General features: G+C 40.6%; 1 protein-coding gene across 4 annotated transcripts in view; it reads right to left on the bottom strand.

Moving 5' to 3' along the window:
• Window positions 1-17,619, bottom strand: part of CKMT2 (creatine kinase, mitochondrial 2) — a 36,829-nt gene extending 19,210 nt beyond the window's left edge. Inside the window, exon 1 of one of the 4 annotated variants that reach the window (XM_024104523.3) lies at window positions 17,463-17,619. The gene's annotated coding sequence lies outside the window, so the exon portion shown is untranslated. Of the gene's footprint in view, window positions 1-17,458 lie in introns of all 4 variants that reach the window. The other 3 variants (XM_005288180.4, XM_008167487.4, XM_065599130.1) reach the window with 3 other exon arrangements.
• Window positions 17,620-18,258: the final 639 nt, after the last annotated feature.

The following is an 18,258-nucleotide window of genomic DNA, read 5'->3' as shown; positions in this document are numbered from 1 at the left end:
TCTCCTGGCTGGATCCTTGGCCCCATTAGGGCTGCTTTGCACTGCACTGGTGGTATAAAGCAACCTTAAACCTGACTTAACTGCCCAGTTGGTGAGGCTACATCTACACTACGGGGGGGGGGGGTCGATTTAAGATACGCAAATTCAGCTATGCGAATAGCATAGCTGAATTCGACGTATCGCAGCCAACTTACCCTGCTGTAGGGACGGCGGCAAAATTGACCTCTGCGGCTTCCCGTCGACGGCGCTTACTCCCACCTCCGCTGGTGGAGTAAGAGCGTCGATCCCCGAGAGGTCGATTTCTACCCGCCAATTCAGGCGGGTAGTGTAGACCCAGCCTAAGTCTCTTGAGGTTGTTCTAACTGAAACAGGGATCAAAGGAAATCATAGATCACCTAAATCTCCCTATCCCCACATGTACTAAGCCAAGCACAGCTGAGCCAGATCTAAGGACTGGGGCTTCTGTCATTACTTTTAGTGATAGCTGCACAGGAAACTTTTGATAGACTTCAATCCACCATATGTTCATGAGAAGTGAAAGTATAGACATATAGACAATAACTCCACATGATAGCCATATTCTCTGCAAAGACCATGGGCTATAAATGCTTAGCACACTTAGGTGCACTGTATGAATAATTATATAAATCTGAAGTAACCAGTGAGCTGTGATCTGATAAGTCTTTTATCCTATAAAGGATACAACTGGGAATTTTTCTCACCCTCACCTCTCTCTCATTTGATTTCCAAACAGTTATTTACAGAGATTATTTATTCATGGAGGTACATGGGGAATTGCAAGAAATAAAGCAGACTTGTAAGTGATGCTTAAATTTCTTTTATCCTGTGATTTTTTGAGTTACCTTGAGTTTTGTAAAAATAGTCCTGTGGATAAACTAGGATAAAATGAATCCCAATTACTTAAATGGCTCACAGATCACATTCTTCATAGCAACCTCCTTAAGACACCTCAGAAGGTTTCTGTATTTACACAACAAATTCTCACTTCTGCATAAGGATATTTTTAAACAGGCCAGTAAAAATTGTGCTTCTTCTCCACCTGATAGCTTCAAGAAAAGGAGCCTGATTCTCATTTTCATTTTCACTGATCTGACAGCATAAAGGAGCCTTAAAGTGAGTGCGAGTGTAAGTTGTGCCCACTTCCAGGTCCCCGGGCACTGCAGGAGTGGTCTGGCATAGCTTCGGTGTAAATGAGAATCAGGGCCAAGAGGGGTTAATTAATCTCAAAATATTTTTAGGAGCTCACACAGAGTCTATTATTACCAGTTGTGTCTCAAAGTGCTCACAGCTGTACAGCTACAGTACCAGAGTGCTGGCAATCTACAAGGCAGATAGAGAACATGGCATGTGCTAGGGGACTCAGAAGGGGGAAAACAACTTGAATAATATTTTTGAATGGATTTGATTTGTTTTGTTGTGATTGTGAACCTCAGAGAAGGTTGGAGAGTGAAATCCAGGCCTAGCAAAACTCCCACCGACTTACATGAGGACAGGATTTCACCCCAAGAGTTTAGGTGGATGGGGGTCTGACAAATCTGGCTTGGAAGGGTGTTCCATAGCTATGGAGCAGGTTGTAAGAAAACATGAAGTTAGGAGTGGAAGGACAATAATTGCTCATAAATCTTCCCAGTGTGCAATCCTTCAGTTGCCCTTTTCAGTGTTCTCTAGGATATATTTCTTCTGTTTAATCATTCCTTAATCCTTTTTTATTTCAGGGATTTAAAGAGGTTAGCAAGACACCTCAGAACATTTCATATCTGTTCAGTGAAAACAATGCTTTCATTTCTGAGCACCACCCTGAAGCCCTGGGGTTAATCAGATCATGGTCAAGTATCTCACTTCCCTTTCCATTCATGTCTAATGATGATTGTGACCTTGTATGTTTGCCATTTCATTGGGTTTGAATTATTTTGGTAGATTTCCATGCCTTTGTGTTTTGTTTGAGTTTGCATGATTCTTGCATATTTCTTTACAGGTCTGAAGGCAGATTTGTCTTATGTCCTGTGTCTAGTTCAAACAGTTTGATATCAACTTTCCAATATTCTATACTGATGCACATTAGGCAGTACCAAAGGGCATTTTAAAACTAATAAAAGTCTTAGCTGTCTCCTCTACTTCCTGAGTACACACATGATATAAAATAGGGTTTTGTCACTTAGAAGGAGAGAAACTCTGATATATCGATTGAAAGAAGATTCAATGTTTTCTTCGTTGCTCAATGGTAAAAATTTGTCCAAAAGCAGAGTACTGGGAAAAGACCGCATTTAAAGAGCATCATTTTGACATGATCAGCCATAAGGAATTGATCCTGATGATCTTCGATTACCCTGAAACTGTGCCATAGAAAATGTTACAGAATGCACATTATTTAAACTATTAAAAATATATATTGATTAAGAAAATGCCCATGTGTCAGAACTTTCCTTGTTGGCTTGATCCCTCAACTGTTACTCACATGAGTAATTTTTCAATGGTCCCACTAAAGTCAAAGAGTTAATTTGCATGAGTATGCTTTGCAGGACCGGTCCTTAATACATGTCGGAAGGAAAAAAAATCTTGTCATTGGTGGAGTGTTTTATAATAAATTATAATCAAATATGCAGTTTATGATACAATGGGATTTTTCCGACTCCTTCCTGTCATCATCATTCCGCATGTGGCCCTATGCCTTAGTTACAGCACACCATCCAGACTCTGCATTGAATATGGAAATATTAATTTCCTCGTGGGCTTTTCTGTGGAACTCATGATTGTTGTATCTAAATAACTCACAAGCAATGAATTAATTTTCATAACAGCCTTGTGAGTGAGGGCACTATTAATATTCCCATTTTACAGATATTGTCAGTGTCTCTTCTCTTCACTGGTGAGCAGACAGATGTCTCACACCCAGAGCCCTGTCCTAGAAACAAAGCCCACTGAACTCAATGGGAGTATTTCTGCTGATTCCAAGTGGTATTGAATCAGGCATTTAAAGCACACTGAAGTCATCTCCTAACCTGGGGACTGAGAGTTGTCACTTCGCCAAGGGACAAATACATTCGGTGCATTTGATCAGACTGGAGGATTGATGTGCCTTGTATGTGTAGAGAATAGAAGGAGACAATAATATAATTTTAGTCCTTCAAGAGTAACCAGGGTATTGTCTGTGCTGGCTACAGGATATTCCGCCAGTAACAGGTAATGGTAATGACATTAGGCAGGCCATCATATTTAGCTATTTCATATGATTTCTGCTGGCAAGGATGCACTATGTTGATAGCTGTTTTCACATTCCATCAATTCCTTATATTAATAGGATGTGACACAGAAGTCCTATGCTTTGTTCCAGCAGCAATTGATTGACTGTATATTTTTTCACCTTGATGCCCTTTCCACAGATGTAGCATGCACAACAAATAATAACACCACTCCATTAAGAAGGTCACTATTCGCAGTACTATGACATTACTAACATGTTGTGGTTTATATCTGCAAACCAATCACAATGTGTTCTATAGCTGAACTGCTCGGTAATAATGACCATATGTAATTACATTTAACATGTGTGTGAGAGAGTGGAAAATACCAGACACCCGCCACTGTACATTTAACTTCAAGAAAGGGAACTACACAAAAATAAGGAAGCTAGTTAAATGGAAATTAAAAGGAACTGTCAGAAGAGTGAAATGCCTGCAAGCTGCATGGAAACTGTCTAAAAACACCATAATAGAGGCTCAAACTAAAAGTGTCCACCAAATTAAAAAAAATAGTAAGAGGATAAAAAAATACTACTATGGCTAAACAACAGAATAAACAAGGCAGTTAGAGACAGAAAGGCATCCTGTAAAAATTGGAAGTCAAATCCTAGTGAGAAAAATAGAAAGGAGCATAAACTCTGGCATGTCAAGTGTAAAAGTATATTAGGCAGACCAAAAAAAGAATTTAAAGATTAAGTAGCAAAAGACACAAAAACTAACAGCAATTTTTTAAAAGTACATCAGAAGCAGGAAGCCTGCCAAACAATCACTGGGGCCACTGGATTATCAAGGTGCTAAAGGAGCACTCATGGCAGAAAGACCATTGCAGAGAAGCTAAATGAATTCTTTGTATTGGGCTTTACTACAGAGAATGCAAGGGAGATTCCCACACTGCACCATTCTTTTTGGGTGACAAATCTGAGGAACTATCCCAGACTGAGGTGTCAATAGAGGAAGTTTGGAACAAACTGATAAATTAAAGAGTAATAAGTCACTAGGACCAGATGGTATTTACCCAAGAGTTCTGAAGAAACTCAGATATGAAATTGCAGAACTACTAACTGTGGTATGTAACCTATTGTTTAAATCAGCTTCTGTACCACATGATTGGATGATAGCTAATGTGACACCACTTTTTTTAAAAAGGCTCCAGAGGTGATCCTGGCAATTACAGGATAAGTTAAGCTTACCTAACTTCAGTACGAGGCAAATTGATTGAAAACTATAGTAAAGAAGAGAATTATCAGACACATAGATGAACATGATTTGTTGGGGAAGACGACTGTTGTAAAGGGAAATTGTGCCTCACCAATCTATTAGAATTCTTTAAGGGCGTCAAGAAACATGTAGGTAGGGTGATCCAGTGGATATAGAGCACTTGGACTTTCAGAAAGCCTTTGACAAGGTTTCTCACCAAAGGCTCTTAAACAAAATAAGCAATCATGGTTATGAATCAGTAACTGGTTTAAAGACAGAAACAAAGGGTAGGAATAAATGGTCAGTTTTCAGAATGGAGAGGGGTAAATAGTGATGACCCCTAGGGGTCTATACTGGGACCAGTGCTGTTCAACGTATTTATAAATGATCTATAAAAAGGGGTGTACAGTGAGGTGGCAAAGTTTACAGATAACTACCTTGAGTAATTTGGTATCAAGTCCAAAGCAGACTACGAAGAGTTACAAATAGGGTGACCAGATAGCACGTGTGAAAAATCGGGACGGAGTGGGGGGTAATAGGAGCCCATATTAAAAAAGCTCCAAATATCAGGACTGTCCCTATAAAATCAGGACATCTGGTCACCCTAGTTACAAAGGACTCTCACAAAACTGGGTGACTGGGCAACAAAATGGCAGATGAAATTAAATGTTGATTAATTAAATGCAAAGTAATGCATATTAGAAAACATAATCCTAACTATACATACAAAATGATGGGTTCTGAATTAGCTGTTATTACTCAAGTAAGAGCTCTTGAAGTCATTGCAGATAGTTCTCTGAAAACATCCACGCAATGTGCAATGGCAGTCAATAAAGCTAACAGAACGTTATAAACCATTAGGAAAGGGATAGATAATAAGCCAGAAAATATCATAATGCCACTATATAAAGCTACAGTGAAGGGGAACAAAAATGATTAATGGTATGGAACAGCTTCCATATGAGAAGAGATTGAAAAGACTGGGACTGTTCAGTCTGGAAAAGAGACAACTAAGGGGTGGGGGATATGATAGAAGACTGTAACATTATGAATTGTGTGGAGAAAGTGAATAAGGAAGTGTTATTTATGCCTTCATATAACACAAGACACGGGGGTCTGCCAATGAAATTTATTGGCAACAGGTTTAAAACAAACCAAACAAAGGAAGAATGTCTTCACAGAATGTACAGTGAGTTTGTGAAACTCATTGCCAGGAAATGTTGTGAAGGCCAAAATTATAACTGGGTTCAAAAAAGAATTAGATAAGGTTATGGAGGATAGGTCCATCATTGGCTATTAGCCAAGATGGTCAGGGTTGCAATCTCATGCTCTAGGTATACATAAGCTTCTAACTGCCAGATGCTGGGACAGGACGACAGGGGATGGATCACTCAATAATTGCCCTGTTCTGTTCATTCCCTCTGAAGTATTTGGCATTGGCCACTGTTGGAACGTAAGATATTGGTCTGACCCACTATGGCCGTTCTTATGTTCTTAGGTACACATACAAAATCAGTTGAGGACTTAGGCACTAGATGGAATTGTGTGATTGTGACATATGTTTGAAGTTATTCACTTCTGTAATATCTTCAAAAAGCTCAAACTAGCATGTACTGTACTTTCTAAAGTTGGTAATAGTTGATTAAATAGTCCTTTAATTCCTATTTCAGTGCATTTCTTCTTGTCTCATGAACCTTACGACATTATCAGATATGGTAGCACTTGATCCTGTGAGGAGCTGAGCATCCTCCACCCAGGATTACTAAACACCTCACAAGTTTTGGTCCATAAACAGCAAACTGTGCTGCTGTGTATAATTTGGATCTTCAGCTAACAGATAACCCCGATTCAGGTGGACAGATCCTGTGCTCTGTGTAAAGTGGACAACCTGGCAATAGATGGAAGAATAAATGCTCAAGGAAAGGACATGGAAAAGGAAGGGCCTGCGGACAAAGCACCTATTTCAAAAGAGCAAAGCTGAGAAGCAAGGAGAACAGGCGAAGAGACATTTTTTGAAATATCAGAGTGGCTATAGCACAAACGGATACTGTTTAGAAAATGCAATAAACCTGCTGTTGGGAAGATTGATGCACTGCTGGCCAACCCTCTCTCTCTTTCTGTAAAAAATGTGGGAGACCCCTCCCTCACATACAATACATCTAGCTATATGCCACACGAACAGCTACAACTTCAGCCACTAGGCAATACTGCCTGTCTGGTAATAATTATCTTGTCCCTCCCTACCATGTTCAGGCAGCTGAGCAGTCTTCTCCCCTGTTGCTAGGATCTAATAGGTTGGGCAGGTCTATAAGATTGATCAAGAGACCAAAATGCTCCTCTTGGAAGCCAAGTTTTGTGCTAAGTGGGATTGTTTTCCTGCTAGAATGTAGACAAAGGTATGCTCCATTATCAAAGTATCTTCCTTTTTGGTGGTGTTGTCTTCGTAGGGGTCTTGCTCTTACTCTACCTGTGTACTGCCCCTTGACACGGTCTTGTTGAATCTTTCCTTTCCTTCCCCTCTCTTTATGTTTCTGTGAACAGGAGTCCATTGTATGGCTTTCTTCATTAATGTATAACGTGCCTGTACTTTGTAAACCGCTGATAGTAGTTGCTAGCCCAGATTACTCAACTGAGAAAGTCATCTGACACGTGTCAATCACAGCAGCAAGCAATCATTGCCAGCAGTAATTTAAAGAATTCAATTGGCTGTGGTTTTTGCACTTTAAGTGAGAACAAGGCTAACCTCTGACCTCAGCTCCGAGTGGCAATCTCACCCAACTGTAAGGGTCAAACAGAGCATGACAGACATTTTTGATAAAGAGAGGAATAAAAATCACTGTTGGATTGCCTTGGAAAAAGAGGCTTATTCACATTTGTTAATAATGTATGTCACCTTATTTAATAAAACAAAATGACTCTCTGCTGTGTAGGCAGGATGTTGTTTCAGAATATAAATGCATATGATACTGCAGTACACACTGAATTTGCAAATATTGTGCATGTGTATAATCTGTCCAATTCATATATTAATTATAAATCAGATTATTTGTATTGCCTTAGGATCACCATTTAGTTGAAATGGTAATCATTATATTCAGCAGGATAGTTAGAAATGTCCCTAATTCTTTGAGAATTCTCTTGATCAGAAACACCATTCTGTAAGGCAGATTTTCCTGCAGAACCTAATTCATCCCTCTTTGCAGGGATTTCACTTTGGGTATATTTCACTGTACATCTTTGTACATTTCACTGTATACAACCAAAAGCTTTGGTTTCATTGAAATCCAAAGAATGCAGAATTTTCAAGGAAGATCGGTCTGTGTCAGGGGCCGGGATGTGGATAATCAGGCCTGCTGGTTAGACCAGGCATCAAGCACGAGGAATCGGAATCTAAGATCAGTGACAGAGTCAGATGCCAGAGCTGAGGGTCAGAGCTTGAGCTCAGGTCAGAAGCCAGATTCCAAAGGTCACAGTGGAGGTCAGAAATCAAGAATAGGAATCAAGGTCAGAACCAGGTTACCTGGAACTAGGCAAGGCAGAGGCGGCGCGGAGTCTGAGACAGGAGCAGGAAGGGAACAAGGTAGGAGCAAGGCTAGGAACAAGCAGACACAGGAGCTATTGCAGCCATGACAAATGGTTTGAATAATCAGTGAACTTCTTCAGTTTTGTGGCATAGCAGACTTGCTTCCTGAGTCTCTGACTGCCATGCACTTTACTTGGTCTTGTTCATGACTTAGGGTACGTCTATACCCAGCCGCTAGTTCGGCGGCTGGCAATCAAACTTCTGGGTTCGACTTATCGCGTCTTGTCTGGACACGATAAGTCGAACCCGGAAGTGCTCGCCGTCGACTGCGGTACTCCAGCTAGACGAGAGGAGTACCGCGGAGTCGATGGGGGAGCCTGCCTGCCGCGTGTGGACCGAGGTAAGTTCGAACTAAGGTACTTCGAACTTCAGCTACGTTATTCACGTAGCTGAAGTTGCGTACCTTAGTTCGATTTGGGGGGTTAGTGTAGACCAAGCCTTAGAGTCTTGCACCTTTCACACTATTCTTGAAGAACAGCAGAAGAGATTTTTCACTGGGCCCCATTTTCCTTGTATTCTTGACAGATGTTGCAAGGAAAATGTTGTTACTTCAAGGCCTCTGAGTTTTCTATATAAACACCTCCTTTCGTGGTACACTTTTATAATCCCAAAGGATATGAACTATTGTTTCCTGAACTTTACATGTTACACATAATCCGCCTTTGGGCATGTTAATTAGGAATAAATTACTATTTAATCCACAATTCTGTGTTAGAATCCTAAATAAAGCCACTTCATTCTTCCTTTCAGTGCCTTGGATTATATCAACATTGTCAGCTAGTGGGCATGCATCTCGGAATTTTTTCCTCAGTGTTTCCTTTGCCCACAGTTCTTGGCATTCCTTCCTTAGCTCATTTTTTATTGGGTGTTTAAATTCTAATTTGCTTCAGGGGATTCCTAGGTCAGTTTGTCCATGATTAATGGCACTTTTGACCTGTTTTTCTTCCAATTCATTTCCTGTTATCCCTACGTGCGCCAGGATCCATACGATCACTATGGTTATAGCCAATGGCACCAGTTCAGTTGTTAGCAATATTTTATTAAGAATATTATTTCAGCTATCAGACTTACCACTGTAATTTGCCTGCAGCCCTGATAAGGAGTCAGACAGGATAGACACAGCAGCTGTCCACACATCTAAAGCCCAGTTTAGTGCTAGCATAATCCCTGTTAGCTCAGCCTAAAGATGAATACAAAGTTAGCTATGGCCTTATGGCTTTCTTGAGTCCAAGTGAAGGCATGCAGAAAGCGGTTCCCACTCTTCCTATTCCTTTCTCTTTGGAGCCATATTTGGCAGTAGTATTCCCACTTATCACAAAAATGTATAAGATATAGCAAATAAATATCTATCAGTCTTCTCCTTTTATTTATTTCATTATGCAATTCCATGTCTATCTCAGAGTGGATGATTTCCAGTAATAAGAGTATTTTCCCAGAGCTATAGATTTTGGTCTCTTTCAATCCTTTACTTTCATTAAGATCCTTTATCCCCTTCTGTAGCCAACTTACATTGAGAATTTCGATTTTTTTGTCCTACCTGGCCTCCACTTAATTCCCAAAAGTCATTATATATTAGCTTCAGATTGTCATCTTCACCATTACCTCGTACTTTGGCCCAAAAGTTTAGTCTAGAAGCCTCATTCTGATAGGCCTTTCACTAGTTACTATTAATAGTACACACAGAAGCATAGTAATGAAGGTACCACATGTGATACACAATGCCTGTGCTTGGATATAGTCTGGTTTTCTCAGCTTTCTGTTTGCTCCCAGTCCAAACACCTGGCATTCATACTCAATAATTGGTCTAATGAGCACTCTATACAGTGTTACCACCATTTGCTTACCCACTTCCCAGGATGTTCCAGAGATAGTTTTAAGTAAGTTAATTCAGCATGTTATCAAATATCACATTTAAGAGTTTGTAATTTTTCACTAGATTATCTGTTGGTCATATAGATATAACTTTACATCTAAACCGGTGACTGCTGCTGGGCTTAAGAGCAAGCCTGCTAGCTTCCTCAGCCAATCAGGCAGGGCTTCCCATCAGATGGTCAAGCTGATGCAGTTCATCTGTGCTCATTAGGCTATCAGGAAACTGGACAGGCATAGGGCTTTTTCCAACAGTATGGCCCTTCCCCATACTCACAGTGGTAAAGAAGCTATTTTTTCATAGCGGTCTATGAGTTTGGTGGATTGTAACTAAAGAGGAGAGGAAGCGCATGTTTTTCCATAGATTTTATGGCCAGAAGGGACAATTGTGATCATCTAGTCTGACCTTCTGCATAACACAGTCAATAGGACTTCCCTGAATTAATTCCTGCTTCACGTTCAATAGCTGTGGTTGAACTAGAGCATAGCTTTTAGAAAAAACATCGAATCTTAATATAAATATTTCCAGTGTTGGAGAATCCACTACAACTCCTTGGTGAGTTGTTCCAATGGTTAATAACCCTCAGTGCTAGATATTTACACCTTATTTGTAGTTTGAATTTATCTAGCTTCAATTTCTATCCAATGTAGAAGACAAATGTAACACAATCCAAAGTTATTTCTTCTGGAAAGTGTTCCAAAACTTATTAAATACATCTTGCCCAAATACAGACAAATATTTATTGAACTCTTCTGCCTTTTCTGTGTTATTATTGACACTTCTATCATTTCCACCTAATAATGGACCAATACAATTGTTAGGATTCCTTTTGTTTTTAACGTACTTAAGAAATTACTTTTTGTTGTCTTTAACTCTGCTGGCCATAAATATCTCCTTGTGGTCTTTTGCTTTCCTTACAATTTCCTACAATTCCTAGCTCCTAATTTTTATTTGGTGCTATCAATTTCCCTTTTCTACATTTATTATTAAAAAGACAGATGCTCTCATTTCCCCTCCAATCGAGGCTGTTTAAAAAAAACAAACAAACAAAAAAAACCAAGTGAAGTCTTCTTTCTTGAGTGTAGGATTTTTGCTTTTGGGGCATTTAGTAAAAGGTTCTTGAACAGTTCCCATTTGTTATTAATTTTTTTCTGTTTAAATTCTCTCTTGGTGATTTGGCTTATAACTGTTTCAGCTTTGTTAAATTAGCCTTTTTAAAGCACCTAGTATATTACTGTCAGGGGCGGCTCCAGGCACCAGCTTAACAAGCAGGTGCTTGGGGCGGCCAGGGGAGAGGGGCGGCACGTGCGGCAATTCGGGGGCGGCAGGTCCCTCACTCCCTCTAGGAGTGAAGGACCTGCCGCTGAACTGCAGCCGCCAATCGTGGCTTTTTTTTTTTTCCTTCCCAATTGCCACCGCCGGTCACGATTGCGATCGTAGCTTTTTTTTTTTTTTTTTGCTTGGGGCGTCAGAAATGCTGGAGCTGGCCCTGATTACTGTGACAGTCTATACCCCTCCGTTCACCTCTTTTACAAGACCACGATACATTTTGTATAAAATATGCTTTCTGAAGTATCATTTGAAAACTCAAAAACTCCTGAGCATTATTGATTGTCTTGGTAAGATGTATGGCAACATTGTATGTAAAGTTATAAAATTCTACTGTATGACATTACTGAGACATGTTCCAACTTTAGAAAAGCAGCCACAAACCAGTGCCTCATAGACAAAAGGCAAACTGATGCCTTGGCCAGGTGTCAACAAAATCAAATGGACCATTGCCTGGTTAAGTGGTCACTCTGACAGGAAAGATGGGGTGAGCAAAAAAATTACATCTTCTCAAAGAAACAGCTGGAGATCCCCATTCCCACAGACTTTCCATCTCCTGAATCCCAGCTGGGGATGATTCTCAAAGAAAAAGGAAAAAAAAAAAAGAATGGTGAATATACCCCCATTATTCCTACCTTTCTCTCTACCCCTGGCAGCTACAATACCTCAGAAACAAAGAAACAATTTGAACTTTTATGCCTCATTATTTGTAATCACTTAAAATCTATCTTTATGTAGTTAAATAAATTTGTTTTATCTTAACCAGTGTGTGCTGGAATTGAAGTGTTTGGCAAACTCCATTTGAGATAATAAATTATATGCACAAATCCTGTTAATAAAATGACAGACTTTATGTCAGCTTGTATTGTCCAAGAGAGGGCTGGACAGTACAAGACACATTTGTGGGAGAAAGTCTGGGAATGGGAATTTGCTGGTGTTGGTCTGCAGTGTAACTCAAGAGTGGCTGGCCATAGCACTCATGCAGTATAGCTGGGAGTCATTTACATGCTAGAGGCTGTGAAAGAGCAGACCAGGAGTGGTTGCTCTCACAGCACAGCAGTATAAAAAGCACGCCCCCCCCCCCCGCTCCATGGTGGAGAATTGAAGGGACACAGCTGTTCAACAGTCCAGATTGTACACTGGGTAAGGTCAAATTGGCACAGTGAGCTGGGTATATGCACAGTTTGTTATTTTAAGTGCAGTTTATATGTTGAGTCCTGGTTACAGTGATTTTAAGTGAGTCTCATATGTGGTGGCTGGGGACAGTCACCTTATTTCAGGTGAGGGAAATAGAAACAGTAAAGCATAAAAATGAGCGACTGTGACACAACTGCAAAGTTAGAGCTGTCCAGATTGGAGGCAGCAGAAAAGAGTGTGAATACTCATATCAGATGTGGCAGGCAGAAATGAAAAGAAAGAAGCAACTGCTGCATGGGAAGCTGAAGAAGCCACCCATAGGAGAGCCATGGAGCAGAAGGAACAGGAAGCTGAAGCTCATAAGCGAGCCATGGAACTGAGGAACAGAGGCTGAGGAGGAGGAGGAGAGGTGAGGAACTACAATCTGGAACTGTTAGGAAAACATGGAAAGATCCAGAATCACCAACCTCTCCCTCCACTCCAAGAAGCTGTGTCCTGCGTACAAAGAGACAGACTGCACTGAAAAGAGTACTTCACTTTTTAAAAACTAGGTGAAGTTCATAAGCTTCCTGAGGAAAGAGAGTCCCTGCACTGATTGCAAAACTGTCTGGTAAAGCTCAGAATTTATTTCATGCAAGCCAATTTTGGAAGCTTTGATATATTCTGAATTTAAGAAAGCTGCCTTTCAAAGGTTCCAAATTACTCCAAATTAGAAATCTTAAAAGGAGTGCTGGTATGAGTCATAAAGTGACTATGTTTATAAGATGTAACCCAATAAGAATAGGGGTAAATGAAAAAGGAGTTGAAAATTATGACCAATTGATTGTCAGTGAAATGTTCTTGAGCAATGGGATCAATGTAAAAAATTGCCTGTGGGATAAAATCTGTAAAATCTGTAGCAGAAATGCCTACATTGGCTGATGCCTTTAAGCAAGCCTTTTATATCACCACAGGACTTGACTCAGAAAGACTGATACTTACCCAAGCTCCTGGGCCACTGGCACAGTCAGGAATACACTCAAAAGTCTGGAGAGTGGGATTTGCCACTGGCACAAAAACACCTTCAGGACCAGACACAACTCCAAGGTCATTTTCACTTGTGGTAACACTTGAAAGAGGCAAAAGTACTAGTCTCCAGCAGAGAAGGATACAAGAGCACTCAGCAGAGCAACTGTTGCTAAAATCATTTCTTGCATGAGGGTTCTTCAGTCTTTGATCAATAATCCACACTATACAATGAGTTGTAGAGTAAGCGTATATTGAACAGCTATTTCCACCACAAAGCAGTTAATTTTGTGTGGGAATAAGTATAATAGTGCAATGGAGCAATACTGCTTAAACAACATCGCATACAGTTTTAAGTCTGAACATAAATTTTACAGCTTTCTTCAGAACTAAATGTAGTGTCACTATTCTTCCATTACAGTATCACTTCACACTAGACAAGGGTAATCAAACCTCAGAGCCAATTTGGAACTATCTTTTCTAGAGCAATGGTTCTTAACCAGTGGATAACGTGAAACCCCCAGGGAAATCGACAGCAGCTACCTAGAAGGCTAGGAGCTTTGAGGTTACAGCTTTTCTGTAGTCTCTTCAGAGAGAGATTTGCTCAACTGCTTGTATCCAATCTTCTGGAGTCTATTTTTTTAAAAAGATATTTGAATACTAGAAAAATCAGCTATACTGCATACGTTAAGTGATCAAAGCCCATTGTGACAAATTACTGAAGCCATTGAAGCAATTCTGGTAGTACAGTAACTCATTGCTTAATGTTGTAGTTATGTTCCTGAAAAATGCGACTTTAAGCAAAATGATGCTAAGTGAATCCATTTTCCCCATAAGAATTAATGTAAGGGGGGGGAGGGGGGAGCTAGGTCCCAGGGAAATTTTTTTTGCCAGACAAAAGACATATACACACACACACACACACACATAAAAATACACAGTACAAGTTTTAAACAGAAAATTTAATACTGTACACAACAATGATTATTGTGAAGCTTGGTTGAGGTGGTGAAGTCAGAAGGTGGAATATTTCCCAAGGAATGTCTTACTGCTAAATGATGAACTAGCACTCGGCTGAGCCCTCAAGGGTTAACACATTATTGTTAATGTAGCCTCACACTCTACAAGGCAGTACAAATGGAGGGAAGGGGAGACAGCATGGCAGACAGAGGACACACATACAACCTGTGTGTGAGAGAGAGAGATGCTCATTGCCCCTTTAAGTATGCTGATGCCACTCTAAGTACATTGCCTTTTTAAGTAGATCAGCAAGTTGACAGCAGCTGCTGCCAGCAAGCTTCCTCTGTCCTGAGACCTGGTGTTTCCCCCTCCCCTGCTCTATGGAGATGGGGCAAGCAGGGGGCAGGGGCAGGAGCAGGGGGACACCCTGACATTAGCCCCCCAGTTCCCCTCCCTTGTACAGCAAGCAGGAGGCTCCGGGGAGCAGCTCCAAGGCAGAGGGCAGGAGCAGCACACGGCAGTGGGGGGAGGGACAGCTGACCTGCCAGCAATTGATAGCCTGCTGGGCCACTGCCACAGAGGGAACTTAGGGGAGAGGGGAGCTGATCGGGGGGCTGCCGGTCCAACCTGGTTCCAAGTCCCCACCAGCTAGCTCCAATGGGCTGCTCTTCCTGCAAGCAGTGGCCAAAGCAGGTGGCTGCCAAACAAAGTTATAAGGGAGCATCGCGCAACTTTAAACGAGCACGTTTCTCTAATTGATCAGCAACATAACAACGAAACAACATTAACTGGGACGACTTGAAGTGAGGAGTTACTGTACCCACTAGGAACCAGCTCAAAGGATTCTTCATTACATCTAAGGAGGACCTGACACGATTAGCTGCATTTAGGACTATTATGAAGGAGAAGAATGTTTACTTAAAGGCCTTAAAACAAACCCTGCTCTCATTTACACAGGCATAAATATGGAGACGCTGTTTTAAAGCTCAAAGATCTGAACTTCTCCAAAGATTATGGTTTTATAGTTTGGGTCCATCTCTAATATTAATGTTTGAAAACTGTAAATCAGATCTTTTAAAAATTTATATAAAGTCTGTGGGAATCCACACATGCAAAAACTCCCCATGCTACTTTCATCAGCAGCTTCACATCTGACCTATAGTGATCACCTTCTTTTTTGGCAGGGTTTTCCAGGTCAGTTGACTTTTTGGCAGCAGGGCTCTTTCAGTCTATTCTAATGGTGTCAGATTAAGGACAGTGAGTTTGTGATCTGCAGGGAGGCGAAACCATTATATTCATGCCTCTGAAAATTTCAGAGGAGATTCAATTTGTGATTCTAAAAGTACAAGCCACTTTATCCTTTAAGCTGAAGTATCTTGCAGTCACTACTAATAGTTTATTTTAGAAAAAAAAAAGGAGTTCTCTTTAGAGGACTAAAGAAGCTAGAGAGTTAATTGCTAAAGAAGAAGTCGTCATTATAAGCACTATTTCTTAGGCAGGTATTAATGTAGCTGAGGACAAATTTCTGATTCCTTTATATTTATAGTTTATATTAGGAAGCATGTGTTTTTTCCAAAGGAGGAAAAGCTAGAAGGGCTGCAGACAGGAAAAGTGATGTTTCTAGAAATAGAACTAGATTAAATATATTGGAGCCCAGTCACTGCTGGTATTAACTACCACACCATGTGATCCTGGCTGACATTTGAAAGGCATCACAGAGCCATAGCTAAAGTTCACACAGATAATGTATATATTTATATTTTAAATAGCAAACAATAAAACAGATTTGAATAAAATGTCAGTATGTGGCCATGCTTGACCTTTCAGTCTTTAGAAAACTAAAATGTGACATTACTCAAGCTATGCTTGTTTTGATCATTTAATCATGATGTAGCTACATACATTGAACTCAAACTGTTAATCAGCTGTTCTTGATAGTGATGCTATTGCAGTAAATAGACCCTCATAAGTGATAAAAATGGGGTTCAAAAAGAACAAAATTATTCTGTTACCTGATAACACTTCACTTCAGACAAAGCCTGATCCAAAGCGAACAGAAGTTATTGGGAATTTTTCCTATTCACATTAATGGGCCGGTTAAACCAACCCCATCTGAAAGGTTAAAACAAATCTCCAGAAAACAACCATACACCTCTACCCCCAATACAACGCTGTCCTCGGGAGACCAAAAAAAAAAAAAAAAAAAAAAAAAAATCTTACTGCATTATAGGTGAAACCGCGTTATATCGAACTTGCTTTGATCTGCCGGAGTGTGCAGCCCCCCCCCCGCCTGCCCCCCCCCCCCCCCCCGGAGCACTGCTTTACCGCATTATATCTGAATTCATGTTATATCGGGTCCCGTTATATTGGGGTAGAGGTGTATTTCTAATTTTGCTTTTAATTTTAACATGCATTATCATGAACAGAGAGGCCAGGATTGCATTTCTCTTGATAAATCCATTGATCCATGAACCTGTATAAAATTACATTTTTAGATGAATTCAAAATCAGCTTACACTGAAAGAAAGAAGGGGGGAAAGATGGTAAAGAATGTTGAACAGTCCAAAGAAAAAAAAATTCTGGGACAGATGCTCATTGGGTACAAATTGGCATAGTTCCATTGAGGGTGACCAGCAGAGGATCAGGCCCGGGGGGGGGGGTCTATTCTGGAGAGGTGCTGAGTCACAAACAAGCCAGTGAGTTGTGGATATTGATCACTTCTAAGAAGCTGATCTGCTGCACCATATAGCAAGAAAACATGTATCTAATGTGTAAATAAAGACACAACATTTCTGCTAACTCCAGACATTTACAGACAACACAGACAATTTAAGGTGGTTTCTCTGCAGGGTGACTGTAGAAGTGTTGTTACGATTCTGCCAGATTTTATTTTTATTTATTTAAAGCGCTACTTAAGTGTCACCATTTGAAGCAGCCGCATAGTGGGCTGACACAGTTTGCTGTCATTGCTGTCTGAGTAGTTATGCAAATCAGTAAATTATATTCAAATTACACCACCATGCATGGTGCTTTGAATTCATTTTTAATAAGCTTCCCATTTTAAATGCCACTGTTTGTGGAGAACAAAATGCAAGAGGAGTTAGTTAAACTACTTACTCACTTTATGCTTCTGGGTTCACTGTGGGCAGCAAGACGTGTCTAACTTCAGCTTCAAGGTCAGTTTGTGTACTGCCAGGATTCCAGGTCATATGAGGAGGAAGGGATGATGGGGGAAGGGGAAAATAATTACTCCACTGGCCAATCCCATTTCATTTAGTGATACTGATAACATTTTTTCACCCAACTGTACCCTTGAAGACATAACAAGGATGAGGCAATGTAGCTCCCTTCTTACATTTATGAAATCAACATTTTCTTTAATTGGCTGAGCCACCAGAGATCACAATATTGTAAGAAAATAAGAGGCCTGAATCTTAATTGTGATAAGGGTCCTTTGTGCTGCTCCACTAGTGTATATCCAACCACCTGGGAATCCCCAGCTACAGTGGAGATCATTGGTGAAATGGAACCAGTAGCAACTCTATCGCCCCTTCCTCACAGCTCCAGAGGTAGAGGCTATGGCCAAAGAACAGGGGGGAGCATAACTGGACCCCTGCTGGGCTCTGAACAGAACAGTCCCTTAGGGCTGCAGGCAGCCTGGCATTGAATAGAGAGCACAGGGATAGCATAAGCCACCTCCACCCAACCTTAGTCCTGATCTGAGTGGAACTTGGCCAGCACAGAGAAATGGGCTCAGGTAACCTTAAGCAGAAAGGAAAGAATCTACAGAAACACTCTGTTTCTTGTTTGCAATCACCTCCCTTTCCTTGAATTGTCTCTTCCTTAGGCAGAGGAGTCCAGCGATATAAGGCATATAAAAGTGTTAGTAACCACTGGTGAAGGACACATCTCCAGCC

Source organism: Chrysemys picta, chromosome 6, assembly GCF_011386835.1.
Source record: "Chrysemys picta bellii isolate R12L10 chromosome 6, ASM1138683v2, whole genome shotgun sequence".
NCBI classification, from domain to species: domain Eukaryota; kingdom Metazoa; phylum Chordata; order Testudines; family Emydidae; genus Chrysemys; species Chrysemys picta.
Note: the sequence above shows the minus strand (reverse complement) of the source record. Positions and strands in the feature narration are given on the sequence as shown.